The following is a 10,000-nucleotide window of genomic DNA, read 5'->3' as shown; positions in this document are numbered from 1 at the left end:
ATCTGAGGATGTTCCCACTGTGCCCTTGGCCCAGCTGGAAGTGCGCCCCCTAGATGTCAGCAGCAGCAGCAGCGGGCCTCGGGCTCAGCGGTCCAAGTGAATGCAGCGCTGAGATCAAAGCCCTGGCCACTGTAGCAGCTCTGGACTGGACGCTCATGCTCTCACTGCTGGCCATAACTGGCCTGTTAAGCCCAGAAGAACACTGGGCTCTGAACACCATCTGGAATACATCAGCCATGCTAGGTGGAGGTAGATGTTGGATAAATCAGCCATGTTAGGTGGAGGTATCAGTATGTGTAGGTGTTGGATAAATCAGTCATGTTAGGTGGAGGTACAGTATAGGTGAAATCAGCCATATTAGGTGGAGGTACAGTATGTAGGTGTTGGATAAATCAGCCATGTGGTACAGTATGTAGGTGTTATGTTAGGTGGAGGTACAGTATAGGTGAAATCAGCCATGTTAGGTGGAGGTACAGTATGTAGGTGTTGGATAAATCAGCCATGTTAGGTGGAGGTACAGTAAGTAGGTGAAATCAGCCATGTTAGGTGGAGGTATCAGTATATGTAGGTGTTGGATAAATCAGCCATGTTAGGTGGAGGTGCAGTACTGTAGGTGTTGGATAAATCAGCCATGTTAGGTGGAGGTGCAGTACTGTAGATGTTGGATAAATCAGCCATGTTAGGTGGAGGTACAGTAGATGTTGGATAAATCAGCCATGTTAGGTACAGTACGTGTTGTAGGTGTTTGATATATCAGTCATGTTTTATTACAGGTACAACATGTCCTGTAGGTGTTTGTAAGGTCTTTTTACTAATAATTAATTTCAACCTGACTCAGTACAGTACATCAGACCTCTCTCTGGCCACAGGTAGAATGATAAACAAAGGGATGAGATGAAGAAATGGATTAAAGCAGTGGTCGGCAATAGGCGGCCCGCGGGCCAGATGCGGCCCGCAAGCAAAAAACATCTGGCCCGTGAGATCTTTTGAACCAGAGAATGAAAAAATAAAAAAAAACTTTTTAAAAATCAGACTGCCAGTCTCAAACATGCTCTTTATTTTGAAACGTAACTATCCAGAACAGAAGAATTTCAATCAATCTAAATGCTTAGATATTTGTTTCATCTGAATACGAGTGAAGCACGCAGCGAGGTGCAGCGTGAACGCACAACATGCAAAATCAAATGAAGTCAGTGGACAGCGCTGGTTCTCAAATTCCAAGCTAGTCCCTATAACACATGTTGTCATTCAAACAACGGACATAGGCTTATGGTGATAATTAAAACACGACTTCTTTTAAACAGGCCTGACATCAAACAGGCAATTTACGCACATAGAACTGTGAAAAGTAAAACACGAGTTTCAAACATTAATAGCGTGCGTGTTATTTAGGAACGCAACCTTTAAATTAGCATGCTTACTTTCGTGGTGCCGTCTTGTACTCTTTGCATGCAGAGAAACCCTCGTTAGTTGTTACAGATCAGGCATGTGGGCTTTGCATTAATACAATTAGGGAGGATGAAGGCATAGTTCTCTGTCCATTCATCATTAAAGATCCTGTTTTCGCTGTTAACTTTTCTCTTCAGATTTTTTCATAGTGCCATTTTTTGACAGCTAACAGCAACGCGTGGAAATGTTTTTCTGGTGTTTTTTATTATTTTTTTTTAAAGACACAGGCATATAATAGCGCTCCCAATGACCAGTCGACAAATTTAACCTACATCAGCCTGCTTGAATGTCTCTGCTCTGTCATTTCAAGAGCGTCTATCATTTTTACCTCCTCCGATATTAATTAATTAAATTAGCCATTGTTTTGGTTGTGAACTTGTGGCCCGCTATGTAATGGCTCGGAAAATATCTGGCCCGAGGCCAAACTTAATTGCCGACCCCTGGATTAAAGGAAGAGAGATAGAGAGCGAGAGAGAGTTTTTCTTCACACATTTTTTACTTTTGTTGAACCACTTCCCCAAAATATTGGCTGAACCAGACCCAGCTGCTAAACTCTCTCTCTCTCTCTCTCTCACACACCCACCCACCCACCCACCCACACACTGAAATTAAATTCCCACATCTCAGATCTCAATATTCCCCTTTCAGCAATTGCTGGAATAAATTGTTATTAATTGTGAACACAACGGTAATTTCGGTCTCCAGCTGTCTTTGCCTTTAGGAGATATGAGGAGTTGTACATTTATATTAGAAATGAGTTAATGTGCTCTGGTCTTTGTGAACTGCCCCAGTGAAGAATGGAAGGGGCAGGGGGGGAAAACTCATTTTTCAGAGCGAGGTCTTTTTAAGCAAGACACTGTGGAGACACACAGCAGAACAGCTGGTCCTAAAGAAATGAATTCAAATGGTTGAAATCACTCAAATGCTCTCAGAGAGCTGAACAGCAGGCACAAGAGACCAGGAAAAACACAGAACACCAGACAGAACACCAGATAGAACACCAGACAGAACACCAGAGAGAACACCAGATAGAACACCAGATAGAACACCAGACAGAACACCAGAGAGAACACCAGAGAGAACACCAGACAGAACACCAGACAGAACAGAGAGAGCACCAGAGAGAACACCAGAGAGAACAGAGAGAACACCAGATAGAACACCAGATAGAACACCAGAGAGAACACAAGAGGGAACAGAGAGAACAACAGAGAGAACAACAGAGAGAACAACAGAGAGAACAACAGACAGAACACCAGAGACAACACAAGAGAGAACACCAGAACATTTCACCAGAGAGAACATGTCCGATGACGAGTTAGTTCATTAAAATCTCTTGTCTGAATGATGACTCAGGAGACGGGACACAAAGACTAGCCAAATGATCTTGAACTCGTCAGTCATGGCCAAATCACCGGATGTTTGGGTCTCTCAAGGCTTCCATGCCTCGTTAAATAAGCGTGAGAAACTCCACACACTCTGCAGGAAAGACACGATGTTCCCTCCCAGCAAAGCACAGTGCAATGGAAACTTAATCCTTGTACAAGGGAAGGTAATAGCCATATGTAGAAAATGAATAAAGAGATGACTTGCAGTAGTTTAAAGGATAACTGAAGAAGAATCACACAATGATGAAGTGTGAAAAAGTTGAACCTCATAATATATGTAATATAAGCGTACAGAGTTTCTAAAAGCATTTTGTGTAAAGTTCTGCACATATTTGCGATGTTGCTTTGTGTGTTGGGCTAGAACTCCTCGACAGTCCTCTCCTGGCTCATCTCCAGTGTGTGTGATTGAATGTGTGAGTGTGCGCGTTTGTGTGTGTGTACAGTATGTGTGTGTGTGTAGGGGTGTGTGTGTGTGTGTGTGTGTGTGTGTGTGTGTGTGTGTGTGTGTGTGTGTGTGTGTGTGTGTGTGTGTGTGTGTGTGTGCATGTGTGTGTCCTCCGGGTCTCTCACTAAACACAGTTTGTATAGACGTGACATTTGCAGCCGCACACTCCTCATTGTTGTGAGTCAGAGAAATTAATATCCTCTGATATTTGATATTCAAATGATCCTGAATTGTAATAAACGCAAGATATAATCAAAGCCATCGAGGCGACAGTTTTGAAGATTTAAACATGCAGTTGATTTGTTTTGCCCCTTAAATGCCAGTGATTGTCAGGAAATGCTTTGGGCTTTACCATTCAACTCTCCAGCCATGGTAGAAACACGCCTTTAAGTCCACATATCTCTAAACGGACACACACACACACACACACACACACACACACACACACACACACACACACACACACACACACACACACACATATACACGCTGTCAACATTAAACATTGAAAATAAGTTAAATTTCCCAGGTTACTCACCCAAAATACGGGGACATTTCAGCATTCATCTTTCTGTTGCTATCCCTGACAGAAAGAATTCATTCTACAAAATCGCTGCATTAACTAAACAAGGTGTGAAGCTTGGTCTAACGTGACTTTACTTACAGATTGGTGTCAAATTGTGCTCTCACAACAACCACGTTATCTTAAATGCACCAACATCACTCTAAGGGCGCCTTCAACCAAGCAAAGCGATGCTTTGAAAACATCTATTTCGCTTTAAGAGCAAGGGAGTCAACAGGACAGTGAACTGACAGGTCCAATGGTAGGGCTAATGTTACAAGAGTATTCAAATATATATTTTTTTACTTGAAAATATTAGAATGGGAAGACATCTGGAAAGAGGTTGAAATACTTGAGAATCCCATAATAAGCGGCAGGGTTGATAGGTGCACATGCATACACTCAACACTCACTCACACTGCAGTAAGCAGTAGCCGTAAAGCAGCCATATATACCCTTCATTGTGTGTGTGTGTTTATGTGATATCAATATCCTTCCCCTGCATTAAGGCTGGCACTTACAACGGCTGCGATGGCTGATGTTCATTTAGGTGTGTTTATCACCCAAGCACACTCCATCACGGCCATGTCCGCCATCTTGCACATGCGCACACACACACACACACACACACACACACACACACACACACACACACAGTCGCATAAACACACACACACAATCACATGAACACACACGCAATAAAACACATGCACACACACGCACAGTGTCTTTGACTATGTCAGTACTCTATTTTTCTCAGCAAACCAACAACAGCTCGTATTTGCATGATCTCCCCCCTTTTCATACACACACACGCACGCACGCACGCACGCACGTACGCACGCACGCACGCACGCACACACACACACACACACACACACAGTCACATAAACACAGTCACATAAACACACACACACAATCACATGAACACACACACAATAAAACACATGCACACACACGCACATGCAGTGTCTTTGACTATGTCACTACTCTATTTTTCTCAGCAAACCAACAACAGCTCGTATTTGCATGATCTCCCTCCTTTTCACACACACACACACACACACACACACACACACACACACACACACACACACACATTGTCTGGATGCTTTTAATTGTCCCGCCTTTAATCTCCAGGAAATGAAGGTGCACGCTAATTAAGGGGCGGCCGAGGGTTTGATGATGAAAGAGTGTAGAGAGGGAGGAGATGAGAACGAGAGAGAGAGAGAGGGAGGGAGAGAGAGAAAGAGAGAGAGAGGATATGATAAAGAGGGTGGGAGAGAGAGAGAGAGAGGGATGAGATGAGCAAGAGAGAGGTAGAGGGAGAGAGAGAGAGGTAGAGGGAGGGAGAGGGAGGGAGTTAGGGACCAGAGCGTCACCCCAAGTATTAGGATGTGTAAGCTTTAGATGGTGGGATGTGTAGGCTCACTGGCTTTAGATGGTGGGATGTGTGTAGGCTCACTGGCTTTAGATGGTGGGATGTGAAGGCTCACTGGCTTTAGATGGTGGGATGTGAAGGCTCACTGGCTTTAGATGGTGGGATGTGTAGGCCCACTGGGTTTAGATGGTGGGATGTGTATAGGCTCACTGGCTTTAGATGGTGGGATGTGTACTGTAGGCTCACTGGCTTTAGATGGTGGGATGTGAAGGCTCACTGGCTTTAGATGGTGGGATGTGTAGGCTCACTGGCTTTAGATGGTGGGATGTGTACTGTAGGCTCACTGGCTTTAGATGGTGGGATGTGAAGGCTCACTGGCTTTAGATGGTGGGATGTGAAGGCTCACTGGCTTTAGATGGTGGGATGTGTACTGTAGGATCACTGGCTTTAGATGGTGGGATGTGTAGGCTCACTGGCTTTAGATGGTGGGATGTGAAGGCTCACTGGCTTTAGATGGTGGGATGTGAAGGCTCACTGGCTTTAGATGGTGGAGGTGGAAAACATGGAAACGTGGACAGGACAGTGAAGAATGACAGGAAGCAAATGGGAGTGAGAGTAGGGATGGGATTATTTTTTTCAGTTAGCCTATTAGCCTGTTTGATTTGCAATGAGCTCAGTGAGGTTGTGATTGGTGTCCGGTTTTAGGAAGTGAATGGCCTCTTTGCCAGACGGACCTACAGAGCAGATTCAAATTTAAATTTGCCAAAAGGCTACAGACACGTCATTAAGGCCATCTACATGTGTCATCGATTGTTGAAATGTAACTAGGCCTACACATTTTATTCAAAAATGTCCTCAAAAGACCTAAAAGCACAATACTGTACACAGAGATTAGCTTGATTCTTGAAAGTCAAAAGGTGTCAAATAAATGTGAAAAAATCACAGGTGTTGTTAAGGTGACATCTGCGAGGCATCTCATCTGCAAGGCTACTTTAGCTCAGTCGTTGGGGAGTCTCTGAAGCTTTGATGCTCCTTGGTCCTTGAGCCGTCCTTTCAGCAGGCGACTCCTGAGTTCCCTCTCTCTCCGGTGTCTGATCTCGGCTTCTTGCGCGCCCTTTGAGTTCTCCAGCCTGGCCAAACTCCAAACACGCCGGCCGCCAGCTCCATAAATAAATTACCGTTCCCCTCAGGACCAGGAGCAGCAGGGGCAGCAGGGGCAGCAGGAGCAGCAGGAGTCCGATGTTGGGCCCGATCCGTGGGACACTTGAGACGTGCGCCACTGTACGGCTCTAGAGATGAGGTCACTGAGGTGGGCTAGTAAGGTTATGTGACAATACGTAACTTTAATTGCCCGTTTAAGCAGATGCAGTAGTAGTGTAGTGTAGTGTAGTGGCTAAGGTGATAGGCTAAGTACAGTAGCCAGAAAAGGGGGCATGTTCATCTGGCAGCTTTAGCAAGATCCTTTAAGATCAGTGATGAATGGCGTTATTATTGTTTTTTTAAATGTTCTTGAGCAATGGTCATCCTAACTTTTCCCAAAGTGTTCATGAAGTCTAGAGAACAGATGATGGAGCAGAGTACGTTAAGAGTGGCTTCCTAATAATAACTATAACCGTAAAAGTCTGTGTGGTGAATTCAGCCATTGAATGAGGTCTTTGCTGTTATATACAGAAATGAGACATTTTCCTTCACCTCAAGGCTTTCTGGTTGACAGCGAGCGGCTCCAGACACGTCATTAAGGCCATCTACATGTGTGTCCGTCAGCAAATGTCAGCCGCCTCACACTGCATCGCGTGTTCTCCCCTCCTCACCACTACTGGGAGGCTATTAAAAAATAGACACTCTCGCCCCGACTTCCTCTAGTTATTTGCATGAAACATAGTCTGCCGCGTCGTTTCTGCTGGTAGGCACTGACATTTCACTCAGGTACTCCACAGCACTTACTGCTAACTTTTATTGGCTGCCAATTTGCTTCTTCCCCCTGTTTAACCTCCTCCAAGCGTTAACGCACATTTGGCCATTATGAAATGATGAGGAATGTGCCACCAGAGGCCCCTCGCAAAATGAGCGAGGAGAGAAGGGGCCGCCTCATCAGAAGAAGCGTCTCAACGACTCTCAGAAAGAGCTGAAGCAATATCCGTACAGGGCCCTCTTCAGCAACTCTGCAATTCCCACTCGCCTGTGAGTGTGTGTGTGTGTGTGTGTGTGTGTGTGTGTGTGAGTGTGAGTGTGTGTGATTGATCTTTTTTCAAGTGCTTGCTCCTTGCGATGGTGACATTTTGGATTTATTGCCTCCTCACTTGGAAATGTAGTTGCTATGCGGAGCAAAATGAATCTCGATTTTTTTTTCTCTTTTTTTCTCTTTCAAGTTCGTACTATATATTTGCGTTCCCTCAACGTTACTTTGTGGGTTGGCTTCATTCAACCTGGCTTCAGCTTGATGTCTTGCTGATCCTCACCTGGAGTCCAGACAGTCCAAGGTTTTTGAGCAGCTTGTGTATGGAACTCCTGTAGAATCTGTAGTACAATACATTAGCGACGTGTTTAGCAACGTTAAATTCATACGGCTGCTGTGTGTGTGTATTGTAACTTGTGTGTTGACCCCTTGTAGATGCTGGACCCTAGCCTGACGAGCCAGACCCACATCAAGATGTAGGGTCTGGACACTCACCGTAGACAGGGCTCAATCGGAGGGGTGGGATAAACAGTTGTCTTTCAAATTCCCTCCCTGCAATAGGATAACGCTAAACAAATCATCTTCTTGTTTTCAAGTAGCAGGATGCGTAACCTTCCCTCTCCACGCAATAGGATAACGCTAAACGAATCATCTTCTTGTTTTCAAATAACAGAATGCGTTACCGTCGCAACTTCTGGTCGCATGTCAGTCACCATTATGTTAAGCCCACCCACCGACTCTATACACGCTGTGATTGGCCCACTGGTTTTTCGAGTTCTCAGCTCCCTGGCTCTATGGATCGTGCCTAGACTGCCCCGCCAGCCAAATTACATTTGCTGCCGCTAGGGGCGTCTAGATTTCTAGGCTAGCTGGACCCTAAATGGCAGGCAAAGTGCAAAGTCTAACTAAAACTAATTAAATAACCAAATAAATCGCGTCTGCTAATTGAACACAATGAGCCTTATGGGAGCTGTAGTTCAATACTCCCACAGGCCTTATGGGAGCTGTAGTTCAATACTCCCACAGGCCTTATCGGAGCTCAGTACTCCCACAGGCCATATGGGAGCTGTAGTTCAATACTCCCACAGGCCATATGGGAGCTGTAGTTCAATAGCCCCACAGGCCATATGGGAGCTGTAGTTCAAATGAAGTGCGTCATGAACAAAAAGACACCAGACCCTAACAGCTGTAGGTAGCTTGAAACATCTCCATGTTGTTTCCTATGGTTTTTTAAATGTTAGAATATGCAAAAATGTACAAAAATGGAAGGGATGCCATTTTGTATATTTCTGCAACAGTGGTGCTGAAATCTTTTTGATATTCTGTTGTTTTATACTGTAGGATAGACTGATGACACGCATTTTCAGAGAACACTTGATGTTCGTTAATTCTGGCATGCTTAAATGTATCCCCACAATGGTTTACTAAAACAACATCACAATCATTTATTTCGTCAGTCATCATTTTCATTTTAATGAATAGTTAGGAAATGAAAGCCGTAAAAACAAAGTTCGGCAATATCCCCATGAGTCATGTTAGCCGCTGTGTCTGCTTGTCTTTTTTTCCCTCACTACTGACTCAATTGCGTACTGTGCAATCGATATTAATATAGACGGTAAGCACATGATGGAATGGGCACCTCTGGAATCACGCTTCCGGTATGATGCGTACGATGCGCCCCAAGGGCTCGTCTCTGGTTGGTTCCTGAAAGACTCCATCCTGTGCCGTATATGGTCCCTGAGCTGGGCTCTTCCTGGCAGCTCTTGGCGCTGAAGATGGCCTAACTCTAACTGTATTGATTGCTGCTGTACCCCGGCTCATTCTGCCGCTCCTGAAATAGACGGACTCTGACACACAGACAGACGTGTCACAAGCTGAAGGACAGCACAAAGGGCTCCATTCTTAGCTGTGCCAGTCACAGGTTCACACACACACACACACACACACACACACACACACACACACACAAGCTCCTAGTCACCTGGGTTTCATCCGCCTGCTTCTCCCTGTCGAGGGTTTTATTTCCCATTTGACAGCTAACGAGTGCTTTAATTTAGCTCTCTCTCATTCTGTCATTCTCTCTGTCTCTTAACTTTTTCTCTCTTCCTCTCTTTGTCTCTCTCTCTCCCTTGTCCTTCTTTTCTTTTTTTTCCTGTCTCTCCCTCTCTCTCTCTCTCTCTCTCTCTCTTCTCTCTCTCCCTCTCTCCCACTCTCTCCTATCTCTCATTGAAGACCTCTTGCTCATTCAGTGCCTGCCTTGGCGAACGACACTCCTGTTGGTATGGCGACCAGCGCGTGCATTAAAAACACTGCCCGCGTGTGTAGATAAGGCTGTGCCTTATCCCCTGGCCTGTGTCTCTATATATCTGTAATATGCAGATGTGTGCCCGAGCGCGAGGGCAGGCGTGCGGGGGGCGGGCGGGCAGACTAGCGGGAGGGCATAATGAGTCCCTGGCGAGCGAGTGGCGGGCGAGCGAACGGGGGTAGGCGGCTGCTCTTCCCTCTCTCTCCCGTGCTGACATTTGGTGTCGATAAGGGCCGTATTTTTAGGCGTATTTTTAGCTGTGGGTGGAAGTGACATTTTGTTTTTCGGCGTCAG

The 10,000-nt window shown here is 45.4% G+C and overlaps 1 protein-coding gene across 1 annotated transcript in view; it reads left to right on the top strand.

Moving 5' to 3' along the window:
• Positions 1-10,000, top strand: part of cpne5b (copine Vb) — a 162,991-nt gene that overhangs the window by 54,043 nt on the left and 98,948 nt on the right. The gene's annotated exons all lie outside the window — the stretch shown is intronic.

The sequence above is a fragment of the Sardina pilchardus genome, chromosome 9, assembly GCF_963854185.1.
Source record: "Sardina pilchardus chromosome 9, fSarPil1.1, whole genome shotgun sequence".
NCBI classification, from domain to species: domain Eukaryota; kingdom Metazoa; phylum Chordata; class Actinopteri; order Clupeiformes; family Clupeidae; genus Sardina; species Sardina pilchardus.
This window is presented reverse-complemented; position numbering and strand designations above follow the sequence as displayed.